General features: G+C 46.1%; 1 protein-coding gene across 3 annotated transcripts in view; it reads left to right on the plus strand.

Annotated features, from left to right (window-relative positions):
• The first annotated feature begins 854 nt into the window (after window positions 1-854).
• Window positions 855-18,302, plus strand: part of ME2 (malic enzyme 2) — a 110,855-nt gene continuing 93,407 nt past the window's right edge. For all 3 annotated transcript variants that reach the window (XM_040336976.1, XM_040336969.1, XM_040336960.1), the window contains exon 1: window positions 855-949. The gene's annotated coding sequence lies outside the window, so the exon portion shown is untranslated. The remainder of the gene's footprint in view (window positions 950-18,302) is intronic.

The following is an 18,302-nucleotide window of genomic DNA, read 5'->3' on the forward strand; positions in this document are numbered from 1 at the left end:
GCACAGTGGTGACAATTGATGGCACAGTGGCTGCGTTGGATGGCATGGCACAGTGGTGACAATTGATGGCACAGTGGCTGCGTTGGATGGCATGGCACAGTGGTGACAATTGATGGCACAGTGGCTGTGTTTGATGGCATGGCACAGTGACTGTGTTTGATGGCATGGCACAGTGGTGATAATTGATGGCACAGTGGCTGCGTTTGATGGCATGGCACAGTGGTGACAATTGATGGCACAGTGGCTGCGTTGGATGGCATGGCACAGTGGTGACAATTGATGGCACAGTGGCTGTGTTTGACGGCATGGCACAGTGGCTGCGTTTGATGGCATGGCACAGTGGTGGTGACAATTGATGGACACAGTGGCTGCATTTGATGGGCACAGTGAGGCTGCAATTGTTTTTTTTTTTTCGTTTGTGCCCCCCCCCCCCCCCCCAAAAAAATAAAATTGAGCACCAGCCGCCACTGCAATTAAAAAAAAAAAAAACATCATTAGATAACCAACAGAAAGTGTAGAGGAAGGAACGTATCACTGGTTGCTATGGTTACTGGGAGTCTCAGCAGCGCACGTAGTGGCAGCACATAGCAATTACACTTTATTATGTGCGGGCGAATCACCATTACCTTGCAAATAGCAGGCGCTGCGTTCTGTACCCGCCCCTTTCACCCTCCCCCTGTTCTGTATGGCGCGGAACTGTTACACCGCATTTTGTCACCGCCCCCTTCCTCCATTTGTTGTATGGGGCGGAATTGATACGCCGGGGGTAGACCCGCCCCTTTCCTCCTCCCCCTGTAGCTGTATGGCGGAGAATTAACACTCTGCGTGCTATCCCCGCCCCTTCCCTCTTCCCACTGTAGCTGCATCAGTCAGGTTCACTCTCCGGCTGGCGGGCCGATCATCACTCTTCATACCTCTCCTCCCTACCTGAGACTCAGCACAGCTACAGGTAAGATCTCCCTCCATTGCCTGATCTACATAGGGATGGCTGCCAGGAAGTGATCCCATCTTTATTAATAGGGGGGTGATGACAGCAGATGACAGGCAGTGTACAGATCACACCTCCTGGGTACATTGTGTCTTATCTCTCCTCTGTGTTGTCTTATCAGTATCTTTTGTAGAACTACAAGTCTCAGCATGACCGAATAATGTCTGAAAATGCCAGTTGCCTGGGTGTCTCCAGCGTCTGATCTCCAGGAAAGTCTAAATGATCGGACGGGGGGCGTGTAATTTGTTAATTAGGGCGACTTTGTGGCTAGCGATGTAATCCCTCAAGTCGCTGTCGTCTTGTCGCCAATGGTGGTCGTGCACGCTCTGATTTTTATTTTATATCAATTCTGTGATTTGATCAAAACGATCGATTCCGCAAAAAAAAAAAGAAGAATATTTTCTGATTGTTCTAGACTCGGTTTCTCGGATCAATCTGACAGCTGATTGTAATGTTGTGGATTTAGTAACACTTTGGCCTAGATTCACGTAGCGGCGCAAGTGTGGTCGGGCGTAGCGTATCGTATTTACGCTACGCCGCCGCAACTTAGAGAGGCAAGTGCTGTATTCACAAAGCACTTGCGTCCTAAGTTACGGCGGCGTAGCGTAAATGTGCGGGCATAAGCGCGCCTACTTGAAATTGTGAAGAGGTGGGCGTGTTTTATGCTAATCAATCGTGACCCGACGTGATTGACGTTTTGAACGAACGGCACATGCGCCATCCGCGGACGTATCCCAGTGCGCATGCGTCGGATAGAATGCCTAAGATACGTCGAACACTGCCTACGACGTGAACGTAACTTACGCACAGCCCTATTCGCGTACGACTTACGCAAACGACGTAAAAAGATACGCTTGTTCCGACGTCCACCTAGAGACCAGCTTTAACTTTACGCCGGCGTATGTCTTACGTAAACGGCGTAACTAATTGCGACAGGCGTACGTACGTTCGTGAATCGGCGTATCTTGCTCATTTGCATATTCAACGCATAAAACAACGGAAGCGCCACCTAGCGGCCAGCGTAAATATGCACCCAAAGATACGACGGCGTAGGAGACTTACGCCGCTCATATCTTAGCCAAATTTAAGTGTATCTGGTTTCCAGACTACGCTTAAATATACGACTGCGCAGATTTGGACTTACAACGGCGTATCTACTGATACGCCAACGTAAGTCTCTGAGAATCTGGCCCTTTAACTATTGATCGAAACCCACCTACCGTGTGTGTGTGTGTGTGGGGCATATCGATCAAATGGGCTATCAAATAAGGATGAGCTCCAGCGTGTTCGCATGGTACACGTGCAGAGCCCGCCAGGAAGTCTGCACGGCGCCGCGCTAATCACAGCCAGGGAGACATTTCCCAATCCCTGCAGCCGAGCATCGGGACAATGTCTCCCTGGCTGTGATTAGCACAGCGCCGTGCAGACTTCCTGGCGGGCTCTGCACGTGTACCATGCGAACACGCTGGAGCTCACCCTTAGCTATCAATTATAGATCGATTATTCTGATGGGAGCAGATCGATCGAATAACAAATCGATCATTTAGTGAAGCGTGTGTGCGCACCATAAGGCCTCATTCACACCCGAGTGTATTGTAGGTTTGAGGCTAGAGAACGCTCAGCATTATAAATCTCATTGTTTTCAATGGCGTCTGTGCACACCTGAGCGCTCAGGCGCCTGTGGCGAGACGCCTACAGGAGCTTTTTTTTTTTTTTCAGACCGATTTGGGAATTTCAAACGGCTAGACTTCAGGGTGCCTGAAAAAGCGCATGCCATGGGCCGTATGCAGTGGTGCTTACTTACCTGAGCCCCGGAATTTCCGCAGGCGCGTCCCTGCTGTCCAGCTTTCCATGGAATCCCGGCGTTGATTGGATAGATTGATAGCAGCGCAGCCATTGGCTCCCGCTGCTGTCAATAAAATCCAATGATGCAGGCGCCGGGGGGGCGAGTCATACACTCGGCGTCTCAGGAGCGCGCCCGCAAAGGTAACCCCTCTCTGGAGAGTGCTTCTCCTAGGCGGTTATCTAATGCGGGGAGGAGCCGCGAGGGCCCCCAGAAGAGGAGGATCGGGGCCACTCTGTGCAAAACGAGCTGCACAGTGGAGGTAAGTATGACATGTTTATTTAAAAAAAAAAACTTTAGTGTCACTTTAAGTGCAATGTGTTGCGACGCAATACGCCGCATAGAACCACTCTGCAGGCAATACAAATGTATGAAATGCCAGTTAAAGGGAATAAAAAAGGTATAAAAAGTAAACAGGGTCATGTGTCCTTTATAACACGATGAGGTGAAACAAATCCTCCTACGTAAGTTGTACCTGTTTATCAGCAGCCTTCTCTCCTCTACAGCCATTCTGCCCAGGTTCACACTGGGTACGATTTCCTTCGATTTGAGATGCGATTTCACATGTGAAATCGCATCTCAAATCGGCGGCATTTGCCGCCAATTGTCGGCAATGACACTGTCCTAATCGGTGCGACGCTGCATCTGCGGCGCTGCACCGATTTCAAAAAGTAGTTCCTGTACTACTTTTTGCGATTTCGGGCCGCGATTTACATAGACATCTGTGCAGAAACCTGCACAGATGTCTCTTAAATCGCGGCCGAAATCGGGACTGCCAGCGGGAGTGAAATCGTGCGAGTTCAGGAACAGAGCTGAGGCTGTCAATCACAGGCTGTGTGCTGGAAGTCCTGCCCCTGTCACCCTATTTTTCTTGGTGTCAGGAAAACCTGCCGGAAGTGATTCATGGTGATAACAGAGAAAGGAAGCAGCAGTTGAGTACTTTGGATTCCAAGCATTTTCCTGGAACGGATTATGCTCGTAATCCAAGGTTTCACTGTACATGTGTTTTTTTTTTTTGGGGTGCTTTTTAGGTGCTGACATATTCAAAACACAATTTGTCTCTGGCGAGACTGTGTGGGCACGCCATCCCTCTCTGGCGAGGCTGTGTGGGCACGCCATCCCTCTCTGGCGAGACTGTGTGGGGACGCGCCATCCCTCTCTGGCGAGACTGTGTGGGGACGCGCCATCCCTCTCTGGCGAGACTGTGTGGGGACGCGCCATCCCTCTCTGGCGAGACTGTGTGGGGACGCGCCATCCCTCTCTGGCGAGACTGTGTGGGGACGCGCCATCCCTCTCTGGCGAGACTGTGTGGGGACGCGCCATCCCTCTCTGGCGAGACTGTGTGGGGACGCGCCATCCCTCTCTGGCGAGACTGTGTGGGGACGCGCCATCCCTCTCTGGCGAGACTGTGTGGGGACGCGCCATCCCTCTCTGGCGAGACTGTGTGGGGACACGCCATCCCTCTCTGGCGAGACTGTGTGGGGACGCCATCCCTCTCTGGCGAGACTGTGTGGGGACGCCATCCCTCTCTGGCGAGACTGTGTGGGGACGCCATCCCTCTCTGGCGAGACTGTGTGGGGACGCCATCCCTCTCTGGCGAGACTGTGTGGGGACGCCATCCCTCTCTGGCGAGACTGTGTGGGGACGCCATCCCTCTCTGGCGAGACTGTGTGGGGACGCCATCCCTCTCTGGCGAGACTGTGTGGGGACGCCATCCCTCTCTGGCGAGACTGTGTGGGGACGCCATCCCTCTCTGGCGAGACTGTGGGGACGCCACCCCTGTCTGGCGAGGCTGTGGGGACGCCATCCCTCTCTGGCGAGACAGTGGATACCTTCTCTGTGAGGTTTTCAGGCTAGCTTCAGGAGGAACGTAAGTGGCCTACACCAGGACAAAGACATTATCCTACTGCATGGTTTGTTTTTATCTACAGGCGCCCCTTACCTGAATATGAAGTCTTTGGTTGAGGTGAACTATGCCTTTAATGCTCTCTATGAATTTGTAAACATGGGTCCTGAGCCGTATACTAACCCTACCAATGCAATAGTGACCCCTTGAGAGGGCACTGTGCCCGAGCTCTGACACAATCACTATTAAGAAATCTATTTGTTTGGTGTCAGACCAGGACGTAGATCTACCTCTCCAATTGTGTTACAAACACATCCCCCCTCTATTATCTGTGACCTCCAACCAGGCCAGCACTTCCTGTGGAGATGTGTGGCCTCCATCTGTTTATCACAGGTCCATCTGCCGCCTCACACATCTTCCTCCTGACCAGTCAATAGGGAAAGAAAAACAAACCTGGTAGTTCTACCACCATGAGGATCCATTGAAACCTACTCTTCCTGGTTGGTGTGGTACATGGTGCCTTGATACGCTTTGCGTTCATTTTCTGGACCCTTAGGCCGGGTTCATCCCTATGCTAATTGAATGAGCATTTCGCCGCATTCAATTCGCATAGCAGGAGAATGTGACTGGCTCTCTATGAAGTCGTTTCACATATCTCTGCAGCGGGTCCGGTCCGGTGTGCCGGAAAGATGTGTGCCTTTTTTGGTGCGTTTTCAGGTTCAATTTCAGCCTAAAATCGGACCTGAACCGGTGAACCAGCACGCACCGGACCCCTGCTGTGCGCCGCATGCGGTGACAGTGTGAACCTGACCTCAAAGAGAATCTTCACCCATTAAAATAACTTTTCTTCTCCAGATTCCTTCCTCTTACAGATTGTAAAAACATTTCATCATTGTTAGTTTATTTATTTTGTGCACTTCCTGCTTCCTTGCCTAGGTGAGAATTGCCTAGGAGCCCCAGATGCCTCCTGGGATGTCCATCTCACACTTTATAGGAACCCTTTTTTTTCATGTGCACATTGTGAGATTCCACGCATGCACAGGCATTGCAGCATGCTCTCCGTCAGGTATATGGAAACTGGCAGGGGAGCGCAGCTTGTCTATTCATGATTTCTGAACATTCCACACATCCTGGAGGTCTCTCTATACCAGGGATCCTCAAACTACGGCCCTCCAGCTGTTGCAGAACTACACATCCCATGAGGCATTGTAACACACTGACATTTACAGACATGACTGGGCATGATGGGAATTGTAGTTCCTGAACAACTGGAAGACCGTAGTTTGAAGAGCCCCTGCTCTATACCATCCCAGATACCGGTCGCATTTGTGCGCATGCTGGAGCTGCACATTTTTTTGCTTAGAATAAAGATCACGATTCTCGTGGCGTAAAATCTTTCACATTATACAAAAAAAATTTGGGCTAACTTTACTGTTGTTTTTTTTTTTTTTTTTTTTTATTCATTAAAGTCATTTTTCCTCCAAAAAATGCATTTGAAAGAACGCTGCGCAAATACAGTGTGACATAAAATATTACAACCACCACCATTTTATTCTCTAGGGCATGGGTGCTCAACCTGTGGCTCTCCAGCTGTTGCGGAACTACAATTCCCATGAGGCATTGCAAGCCGCTGACAGGTACAAGCATGTCTCCCAAAGGCTGAGGCATTATGGGAATTGTAGTTTTGCAACAGCTGGAGAGCCACAGGTTGAGCACCCATGCTCTAGGGTATCTACTAAAAAAAAATATGTGTGTGTGTGTGTGTGTGTGTGTGTGTGTGTGTGTGTGTGTGTGTGTGTGTGTGTGTGTATATATATATATATATATATATATATATATATATATATATATATATATATAATAATATTTGGGGGTTCTAAGTAATTTTCTAGCAAAAAAAAAAGATTTTAATTTGAAAACAACAAATGTCAAAAAAAGGTTTAGTGTTTAAAGCGGTGTTCCAGCCGCAAATTTATTTTTATTTTTTTAAAAGTCAGCAGCTACAAACACTGCAACTGCTGACTTTTAATAAGGACACTCGCGATGTCGGCCCACCAAGGCCGATTCGTCCTTCGGATCGTGTGCCAGCACCGCCATCCTCACTAAGGGAAACAGGCAGTGGAGCCTTGCGGGTTTCACTGCCCATTTTCTACTGCACATGCGTGAGTCCCGCGGCGCTTTGTAAATGGGTGGCTGTCTTCTGGGACACACACGGATCCCAGAAGACAGCGTACCCCATTCCCCAGAAGACAACGTGAGGAGGATGAGGAAGAAGAGTGCCGCGGTATAGGAAGTGGCAGATTAGGAAGACTGTTTTTTTGGGTAAGTAAAAAATGTTTTTCTCTTATCGTCCATGGACGGACACAGCTCCTTAAATCTTGACAAGTGTGTGGCAGCTAGTCCTCTCCTGTAAACAGGGAACATAACCCACTTGTCAAGATTTAAGGAGCTGTGTCCGTCCAGAGAAAGGGATTTTACGGTGAGTACAAAAAATCCTATTTTTTTTTTCTAATGTTTTTTTAAAAAATTTTTTTTTTTTTTTTTAGGGTGGAGCTCTGCTTTAAGTGGTTAAACTTTCCTAATTTACATACAGAAGTCTATTCCTTTGATGTAAAAGGCACATTTTTACAATGTTTAGACTGAACATTCCAATGATAAGGAATGTTGTGATACTTGGCAGTCTGCCCAGACTTTTTCTTCTTTTCTTTTGATGGCTGAGAGCAGAGAGAATTCTCTCCATACAAAAGATCGGGAAATACTTTGTCAAGATCGCAACAGGGAAAAACTCACGATAACGATACTTAGTGATTAATCGTGCAGCTCTAGCGCATGCATGTGAATACCCCACGTGAGTGCATGCTGTTGGTCTCTACTAGGTCTGAAATACTTGGCACAGTTGCGCACGTGCAAGATATTTAAAGATGGCAGCGTTGAAGAGGTGGAAGGTACAGAAGAGGTGAAGTTTCTCTTTAAAAGTATAGTCTACCTTTCTCGCCATGTCTTGTGTTGGACAGTCATTTTTAATTGTTTCAAGCCTATCTCCCACTTACTGCACTCCCACAAGTTCAATATTTGTTTAAAAAAATAAAATAAATACCCCTTCCTAAGGCCAATATTCAGTGGAGTCCAGTGTAAAGCGACCAACCACAGCGCCTTTTCTTGAAGTAAAGACCAGTTATCCACCACTGCAGTCCGGGCTTGCTGCCTACCGGTCTTGTTGCCACTCCATTTAATGAGGTCATCAGATTGCCTCTGGGACCTTCAGGAAGCTGGTGGAACCTTTGAGGCATCATGGGGCCTTTTGGATGCTGGTGGGGCCCACAGGACACAAGTGGGACCATGAGGATGCTGGTGGAAACCTTCAGGAATCACGCGTGAACCCAGGGGGAAATGTCCATGTCACCAGCAGCACCTCCCACCCTTCAGTCCAGAAAAGATAAGTATTTGGGCCATTTAGATTATTATTTTTGTAAATCAATCTAAAAGGGGTGTATTTAGTGACCTACAGGTCTTGTCGCTGCCCAATGTCATGATGATGTCATCACACTGCTTCTGGGACCTTTGGGATGCCATTGGGGCCTATAGGACACAAGTGGGACCTTCAGGAAGCTGGTGGAAGTGTCCACCGAAGGAACCACCCATGAACCCAAGGGGAAATGTCCATGCCACCAGGCGGCATCGGCAGTCCAGAAAGGAAAAGTGTTTGGACATTTCCCCTTGGGTTCACGGGTGGTTCCTGAAGGTTTCTTCGTGGACACCTCCACCAGCATCCTGAAGGTCCCACTTGTGTCCTATAGGCCCCAATGGCATCCCAAAGTCTCCAGAGGCAATGTGATGACATCATGACATGGGGTGGCATCAAGACTAGTAGGTCACTAAACCCCCCCCCCCTTTTAGATAATTGCCCCATTTGTTTAGTAAAAAAACTAAAGGGGGGGGATTTTTAGTGACCTACCGGTCTTGATGCCACCCCATGTCATGATGTCATCGCAGATCCTCTGGGAACTTCAGGAAGCCGCAGGGACCTACTGGACACAGATGGGACCTTCAGGACACTGGTGGAGGTGTCCACCGACTGAACCTACAAGAACCACCAGTGAACCCAACAGGAAATGTCCATGAGTGTAGACCATATAAGGACAGGAATTGTTATTTACAGAATCCCCAGGTGAAAATAAGGGGGAAGAAAGCCTAAAGAAATGATAACGACTCCACTGCAGCCCAAACATCTAAGGACTGTTTGGCTTCAGTATATATATATATATATTTTTTTTTTTGGGGTTTAGATACGCTTTTTCTATTTTGTAGCTACAGAACAACATTTTGAAAACTATGGTCAGTTTTGCTGGCTTAGCAAAAGGCAAGTGTGCAGATGTGAGAGTCTTTAAAGACTTCCTAAATCTAAAAAGTCTCTGATCTATTTCACAACAAGAATGCTGAATACTGAAACAAGGAACTGGGGCCTGAAGCTATTGCATGTAGAAGATCTAACTACCGTGTGGAAGTCATGCCGCGTACCCACGATCGTTTTTCGTCATGAAAAAAACGACATTTTCAGCATGTCCAAAAAACGTTGTTTTTCCAACTTCATCATTAAAAACGATGTTGCATCACACCGTCGTTTTTGAAAAATGATGAACAAAGCGCGGTGACGTACAACACGTACGACGGCACTCTAAAGGGGAAGTTCTATTCGCCTTTGGGCTGCTTTTAGCTGATTCCATGTTAGTAAAAGATGATTCACGTTTTTTTGTCTGTTACAGCGTGATGAATGTGCTTACTCCATTATGAACGATAGTTTTACCAGAACGAGCGCTCCCGTCTCATAACTTGCTTCTGGGAATGCGCGGGTTTAAAACGTTCTTTGCCATGAGGTGCCATGTTGAACCTCCGGTGACCAGTATGAGAGAGTGAGAGCGATAACACCAAATTTAACACACCTGCTCCCCATTCACACCTGAGACCTTGTAACACTAATGAGTCACATGACACCGGGGAGGGAAAATGGCTAATTGGGCCCAATTTGGATATTTTCACCCTAGGTGCAGGGCTGTGGAGTCGGTAGATAAATGTTCCGACTCCGACTCCTCAGTTTTATGTACTTCCGACTCCGACTCCGACTCCTCTGTATTAATATGCAAATGTATTTTATACATTCCTTGAGGGAAAGAAACGCAACCTACCACCAGTGTCATCTTAAGAGCATTATAGGCCCCTGGGCAATACAGTGCACTGGGGTCCTGTCTACACAATTACGCACGAGAATTACTGACAAAAATCATAACATTTACTGGCAGAACCACATTTTTTACTGCCACTGCAAAAAAAGTACCTAAAATTACAGTTTTCAGTGCCCAACAATGCAAATGTCAGTATTTAAACTATACACATATAGCTAGTGCTATTAGAAATGTGTTTAAGTTAAAAAAAAGTAAAAAAAAAAAATATGTCTTCATTGACATGAAGGTCAAGTTACTATAACCCAGCCAGCACAGAGTTTCCTCTTACATCAGAGTCTGCAGGATTCCCCCTTACAGTGAAAGGGAACTCTTATGTAAAGGGGAACGCTGCAGATCATGATCTAAGGGGGGAACTCTGATGTGGAGGGGGGCTATGGTGACCAGAGACAACCTTATATCAGAGTCCACTGCTTTCTCTTTCCCACTTACATCAGGGTCCGCAGACTGAGTTCCCCCTTGCATTGTAAGGGGGAATCCTGCAGACTCTGATGTGGGGGGTACTCTGGTGACCAGAGACCACCTTCCTTAGACTAAATACACTAAGGTAAGGGGGGTCACTAATATAGGAGGGGGAACCTTTATATCAGTGCCCCCTTACATTTTTGCATTCACTCCCCCCTTACATCAGCAACCCCCCGCACTCGTGGAGGACCGGATCTTCTCTGTGATTTCCGCGAACTGGGCATGGGCAGTTCTAACCCGTCACTCTCCATAATTTTTTACTGGGGTTGCTGGGCAGCCGGTGGGGCCCCCCAGGCAAGCGGGGCCCCCGGGCAACTGCCCGGCGTGCCCAATGGAAAAGATGGCCCTGCCTACCACAGGACTACTGGCTGGGAAGCCAACAGTCTACTGTATTCCATAGTTTAAGCAAAAGACAAACACAATGAAAACAATCAAGTGGCTGGATAGTAGCAGCAGGCATAAACATCAGGAACAGGATTTTTACCAGTTCAAAAATACAAACCACATTATTTGGTTGTTTTAGAACAAAAACAAAGCTTATCTATAATGAACCAAAAACAAAATCTGTAAAACCTAGAAATGGTTTATATTAATCTTGAAATGTAGTTCTAGGCTTAGCAAATGCAAATCAATTCAATGTAGAGTTCTAAGGAAGAGAATTGCCTCTGCCAGATCCTCTTTCATAGAGGCTCTTAAGTCAGACTTTATTATTTTTAGGGCTGAAAATAATCTTTCGACACTGACTTGGGTGGGTGGCGTTGCAGTAACTATTCTGGCCACATCACTAACGATCTCTGGATAAACAAGGATGGCTTCTTCAACAGTAAGTTTTGATGAGCGATCATACTTTTCAACTTCTTTTAGTGCTTTATAAAACTCCTGTGGGAATTTTTTTTTTAATTCCAATCTAAATTTAGTAGGAGTCGGAGTCGGAGTCGGTGCATTGTTTGCCGACTCCGACTCCAGGTACCCAAAATTTCCCCCGACTCCGACTCCACAGCCCTGCCTAGGTGTACTCACTTTTGTTGCCAGCGGTTTAGACATTAATGGCTGTGTGTTGAGTTATTTTGACGGAACAGAAAATTTACGCTGTTATACAAACTGTACACTCACTACACAACATTGTAGCAAAGTGTCATTTCTTTAGGCCCCTTTCACATTGAGGAGTTTTTCAGGCGGTAAAGCGCTAAAAATAGCGCTGCTATCCCGCCTGAAAAACTCCTGCCCAGCTACCTCAATGTGAAAGCCGAAGGGCTTTCACACTGAGGCGATGCGCTGGCGGGAGACAAAAAAATCTCCTGTCAGCAGCATCTTTGGAGCGGTGAGAGGAGCGGCATGTATACCACTCCTTCACCGCTCCTTCCCATTGAAAACAATGGGAACCGCGGCAATACCGCCCGCAATGCGCCTCTATAGAGGCGCATTGCGGGCGATATTAACTCTTTATCGGCCGCTAGCGGGGGTTAATACCGCACCGCTAGCGGCTGATACCCGCGGCAATTCCGGCGGTATAGCGCCACTATTTTTAGCGGCGTTATACCGCCACCGCAGCTCCCGCCCCAGTCTGAAAGGGGCCTTAGTGTTGTCACATGAAAAGATAGAATAAAATATTTCCAAAAATGTGAGGGGTGTACTAACTTTTGTGAGATACTGTATGTCAGTTTTGAGGGAGCTTTTTTTTTTTCCTTCAGCCAGATTGTCTCTCGGGTTAAGTAAGTGGATTACATTTCTCTACTGATAAGAGGGAAGCTCACAGGTCATCTGATTTCAATAAGGAGCTCTGAGGGGATAAAATCACTTCTTCTACCATATAAGGTGGTGGAGTTCATGGCGTCAGTTTTCTCCACACAGCTGGATTCCACCAATGATTTTCTGGGGTGGGATAAACGCCCCTTCCCTTGTCCAGTCAGCTCCGTCCTGGATGTGACACCCAAACATTTATTACATTGCAGATTCTTAGATGCGATAGCTGCATTAATTTTTTGTTTTTAGGCTTTATTTTCATCTGGTGATCTGGCCAGTAAGTCTGTTTTTTTTTTCAACAGAAGAAGCTGTCCTGCAGATGTAGCATTTAGGCTAGGTTCACATACAGTGCCTTGAAAAAGTATTCATACCCCTTGAAATTTTCCACATTTTGTCACGTTACAACCAAAAACGTAAATTTATTTTATGTGATAGACCAACACAAAGTGGCACATAATTGTGAAGTGGAAGGAAAATGATAATTGGTTGTCAATTTTTCTTACAAATAAATACCGTATTTATCGGCGTATAACGCACACTTTTTTCCTCTTAAAATCAGGGGGAAATCGTGGGTGCGCGATATACGCTGATCCCCGCTGTCTCTCCGAGAGCCGAGCCGAGTGTACTGCGCACTCGGCTAGGCTCGGCCATGCAGCCACACGAGAGGAGTCGAGAGAAGACGAACACACAGGAAATCTGGCTCCTCTGGATGGAGGCCGCAGAAGGACCCCGCGCAGGGAAGCCGCAGACGGACCCCCACAAGGCCGCAGGGCAAAAATGTATGTTTTCTTTTTTTTCCCTTTTTTCCCCTTGCTAAGCTTGGGGTGCGCGTTATACACCGGGGCGCGGTATACCCCGATAAATACGGTATGTGAAAAATGTGGTGTTAATTTGTATGGCGCCCCCCTGAGTCAATACTTTGTAGAACCTCCTTTCACTGTAATTACAGCTGCAAGTCTTTTTGGGGATGTCTCTACCAGATTTGCACATCTAGAGAGGGACATTTTTGCTCATTCTTCATTGTCAAATAGCTCAAGCTCTGTCAGATTGGATGGAGAGCATCTGTGATCAGCAATTTTCAAGTCTTGCCACAGATTCTCAATTGGATTTAGGTCTGGACTTTGACTGGACCATTCTAACACATGAATATGCTTCGATCTAAACCATTCCATTGTAGCTCTGGCCGTATGTTGAGGGTCGTTGTCCTGCTGGAAGGTGAATCTCCGCCCCAGTCTCATGTCTTTTCCAGACTCGAACAGGTTTTCTTCTAAAGCCTCGTACACACAATCGGATTTTCCGATGGGAATTGTGTGATGGCAGGCTGTTGTCGGAAAATCCGACTGTTTGTACGCTCCATCGAACAATTGTTGACGAAATTTCCGCCAACAAATGTTGGATAGCACGCTTTAAAATTTTCCGACAACAAATGTGTGTTATCGGATTATCCGATCGTGAGTACAGAAGTCCATCTGGAAAAATCCAAAGTACAAACACGCATGCTCGGAAACCATGCTAACCATAACACAACATTAGCAGAAGTTGTCCAAAAAGTGGCGCTAAAGAGCTGGAAAACCAGCCGACAATTTCTTGTTGTTTTGTATGCAGGACAAGTTCATGGCCAATGTCCTTCGGACAAAAGTCCTACGCTTTGTCCGATGGAAATCCGATCGTGTGTACGAGGCTTTACATTGCCCTGTATTTGGCTCCAATATGTGAAAAGTGTGATGTACATTTGTATTCAGCCCCCTTTTACTCCGATACCCCTAACTAGAATCCAGTGGAGCCAATTGCCTTCAGAAGTCACCTAATTAGTAAATAGAGTCCACCTGTGTGTAATTTAAAGCGGACCTTCAGGCTGGGTTCACACTAGTACACTACTACCATCCTACTTTGCTCTGCTACATCGGTCCTACATGTATCCTACATTCATGAACAGGATACTACTTTGGTCCGACTTCAATGATATTCAATGGGCCTGAAGTAGGATCAATGTAGGACCAAAAGTAGTACAGGGAGCATTTTCAAAGTCGGACCGACTTGTGTAGGACGCTACAAGACGCTCTCATAGGGAAACATTGAACACAAAGCAAAGTAGGATGAAAGTAGTGTAGTAGTGTGAACCCAGCCTTAGTAATTTTTTCAACTTTCCATCTATAAAATGTCCTGCCCTTGTTGTTTTAAAGGGTTTGTAAAGGAATGTTTACTTACTGTGTGTCTAAAACCCCACAGCACCAATCAGTTTTGTTTCCAAAACATCACTGCCCTGTTTTGGCTCTGTACATCACAGAAGCAGGAAACAGGAAACTGCAAATATTTTTTTTTTCTTTTAATCTCTCTCTCTTTCTCTTTCTCTTTCTCTTTCTCTTTCTTTCTCTTTCTTTCTTTCTCTTTCTTTCTTTCTCTCTTTCTTTCTTTCTCTCTTTCTTTCTCTCTTTCTTTCTCTTTCTTTCTCTTTCTTTCTCTTTCTTTCTCTTTCTTTTCTCTTTCTTTTCTCTTTCTTTTCTCTTTCCTTTCTCTTTCTTTCTCTTTCTTTCTCTTTCTTTTCTCTTTTCTTTCTCTTTCTTTTCTCTTTCTTTTCTCTTTCTTTTCTCTTTCTTTTCTCTTTCTTTTCTCTTTCCTTTCTCTTTCCTTTCTCTTTCTTTTCTCTTTCTTTTCTCTTTCTTTTCTCTTTCTTTTCTTTCTTTCTTTTCTTTCTTTCTTTTCTTTCTTTCTTTTCTTTCTTTCTTTTCTTTCTTTCTTTTCTTTCTTTCTTTTCTTTCTTTCTTTCTTTCTTTCTTTCTTTCTTTCTTTCTTTCTTTTCAACAATGTCTTTCTTCTTGTCACTCTTCCATAAAGACCAGATTTTTGGAGTACGCAACTAATAGTTGTCCTGTGGAGAGATTCTCCCACCTAAAATGTGGATCTCTGCAGCTCCTCCAGAGTTACCATGGGCCTCTTGGCTGCTTCTCTGATGAATGCTCTCCTTGCCCGGCCCGGTCAGTTTAGGTGGACGGCCATGTCTTGGTAGGTTTGCAGTTGTGCCATACTCTTTCCATTTTCAGATGATGGATTGAACAGAGCTCTGTGAGATGTACAAAGCTTGGGATATTTTTTTTTTTATAACCGAACCCTGCTTTATACTTCATCCAGACACACACACGTGTGCCATGCTCTCCCCCTAAACCCATGGCTCTCGGCTCCCTCCTTCTGCTCTTAGTAGGCTGTGACCAGGTGAGAGAGTACGCACTGAGCATGTGCAGGTTTGTGCACAAACCCTCATTGCACACTTGTTGCTGTGAAGATGGTGGCGTGTTCAACATGCCCTCTGTCCTAGCTGGTTTGGGGAAGCATGTAATACTCCCAGATGCAGTTCTCAGACCTCTTGTTAGGGAGGTGATGACGCCATCACCCAGAGGCGGACTGACAACTCATGGGGCCCCTGGGCAATAGAAGATTATTACAGATGGCCACCACGCCAGGAGGCAGTGCAGAGGCAGGGCAGCTAAAATCTCGAAATTTTCACATCAAAAGCATGATGGTTTTGGACATATCGGGGACAGATGTAAAAAAGAAAACACAGATTTTTACATGCTGTCCCTGGTTTTACTGAGCCTGGAAACCCTGATGGGGCCCCCTAGTGGCATGGGGCCCTCGGGCGAGTGCCTCAATGGTCAGTCTGCCCCTGGTCATCACCTATATTTAGCTCTCAAGAGCTCTTGTCCTATTCAGAGCAAAGTGACAATCTCTTAAGGGCTCATTCACATGTACGGCGGGGACTGTCCCCAGAAATCAGGGATGTCTGGTCACCTTATCTTACTAGTGCCTTGTAACTGTGCACATTACACCAGGTTGTGGCCTCAATCACTTCAATGGGTCACGATCAGCGGATGGTAGCGCACCAGTAGGTTTGATTGCAGCTGCAATGCATATGTACGCCCTTGGTCGCTGCCTCTGTAGCAACATGGGCCGCTAGTAACAGACTGACGCTTGTGTTCTGGCATTCAGGACTACGGTGGCTTCATCTGATTGTTGGCTGAACATGACTTGCACCCAATTTTCTGCCTGGCTCCTGCGTTGTTTTTTTTTTCCCCCCGATTGAAGCATGATGGGTGGGAGGGCCATCCATGCTCTCCCTGGCCCCTACGTGGCTCTTGGGCCTGACCACGGACCTCTCATTATTGGTGTCAGGAAGACTGCACCCCAAGTGTGAATGTTCTGGGGATTTCGGGGATTTGTTGGGCTCCAGGTAAGGGTAGTCAACTTGTCTTGTGGCGCAGTGGCAGATATTTTTTTTTTTCTCTATGGGTTTTCTTTATACTGAATGTTTTTAGTCGTTTTTTTATTTTATTTAGGATTTCTTTATTATGGACTAAATGAGGGCCATGCACAGCTGGCCGTTATCCCATGACTACGGGAATCTACTAGCAATCAGCCAGCAAATGTTCTCCTCTGACTGGAGACACCTTTTTAGAACTCGGATTACTTTATCCATTTTCTTTTTTTCCTGCTGGATGACTTCTGTCTTTGTCACAGAGCACAAAGCCGATCCTCCCTACCCCCAGAGCCATCTGTTGTCCCTGCTCCAGAGGACATGGAGTGTGCACGTCTCTGAGGGTGTGGAGGGTCCCTGGTGGATCTGCTTACATCTGTGCCCTACACACAACAATCACTCCTTGTTATGTAGATGAACCTGCTGATCTCCGTCATTGTCCAGAGGATTCTGAGGGATAATCCAGGTCATTAGCCAGCCCTCCAGTGTCCATCCTGGAAAGGGTGGGATGGTTTAGGCAGTTGAGCCAGGAAATAAGCACCTAATCTGCACTACAGTCGCCCTGTCCCCGGGGGGTTTCCGATACTGTAAGTGATACATAATGGGCTACTATGCAATGCATAGTAGCCCATTATGCTTTACCTTTGCAGGGAAATAATGAGAAAGTAAAACCCATCAGAGTTTACTTCCTCTTTAAAGCAGAACTGAAGTTAACCACTTAAAGCGGGGGTTCACCCTATTAATAAAAAAGAAAACATTTTTTTTCCTCTAGCATAAAATTCGACATAGTAGCGCTAGCTACAGTATGCCTGTCTTTATTTTTTTTATCCCCGTACTCACTGTGCAATCCTATATTGAAGATTCCGACTCCCCGCGGGGAATGGGCGTTCCTATGGAGAGAGAAGGTGATTGACGGCCGGCTCTGGCACGTCACGCTTCTCCGGAAATATAGATAAATAGAAAAAGACTAAAGAGTCTAAGACTGGGAGAAAGTGGACTTTGTAGGCACCAGATTTTTAGAAAAATATAAATAATTTTAATTTAAACAGTACAGTAGCACAAAAAACACTGAACAATTGCTCAATATACGATAAAGAAAAACAAAAAATACAGAGAAATACACAAATAACTCAATTCTTATCCCTTTCTGAAAACACCGCTGATAGCCACAGGGCTAGATGTATGGAATACACAGTAAGCGCTGGGTGGCGTTGTAGCTTCAGGAGGTGATACAGGATGAGTTGATAAAAAGTGGGGTTCAGCTCAACATGTTTCGCGACGTTGTCGCTTCTTCGGGAGCTTCTGGGTATTTAAAAGACAATACAATGTTGCCATTAGAGATTTGAGTGTATACAAAAACATGAATAAATACAATACAATATTGTTTTACATTAGGCATATTGTACATCTATACATACAGGCCTCTAAGCAAATTGAAAAGAGCATTAAACTGTGACCATAATACTCACCGAGGACCGGTGTTAAGTAATTTTGAAGAATGCTCAGCAGCGTCCAGAAATTGGATATATGGTCAGACCATTTACCTTGGAAGATGGAGTAAAATACCCTGAGTCACAACCACATTGACCATGCACCGTCGGGCAGATTAGAACCAGTTGGGGTATCTAGGGATAGGTGGTAAACAAAAATAATGGGTCCAACACTGATTTGGACCATGGAAAATAAGTGAAAAACGAAAATTTAGAAAGAATAAGGAAAAAGGGCTGGTGTAAAAAAGATATAAAACAGTATATATAATTGTTAGGCTAGTATGGCATACCTTAAATGAGGTATGAGGACCTAGGCCTTCAGAGGACAGTTCCAGGGACTAGAAAGGGGAACACCCTTGAAGAGTAAATATTAGGACAACAGAAGGTAAAAGGTCCATATGAATCCCCTCCTGACTGTAAAAGATCCAAAAAATAAAAAAT

This window comes from Rana temporaria, chromosome 1 (assembly GCF_905171775.1).
Source record: "Rana temporaria chromosome 1, aRanTem1.1, whole genome shotgun sequence".
Classification (NCBI taxonomy): Eukaryota; Metazoa; Chordata; class Amphibia; order Anura; family Ranidae; genus Rana; species Rana temporaria.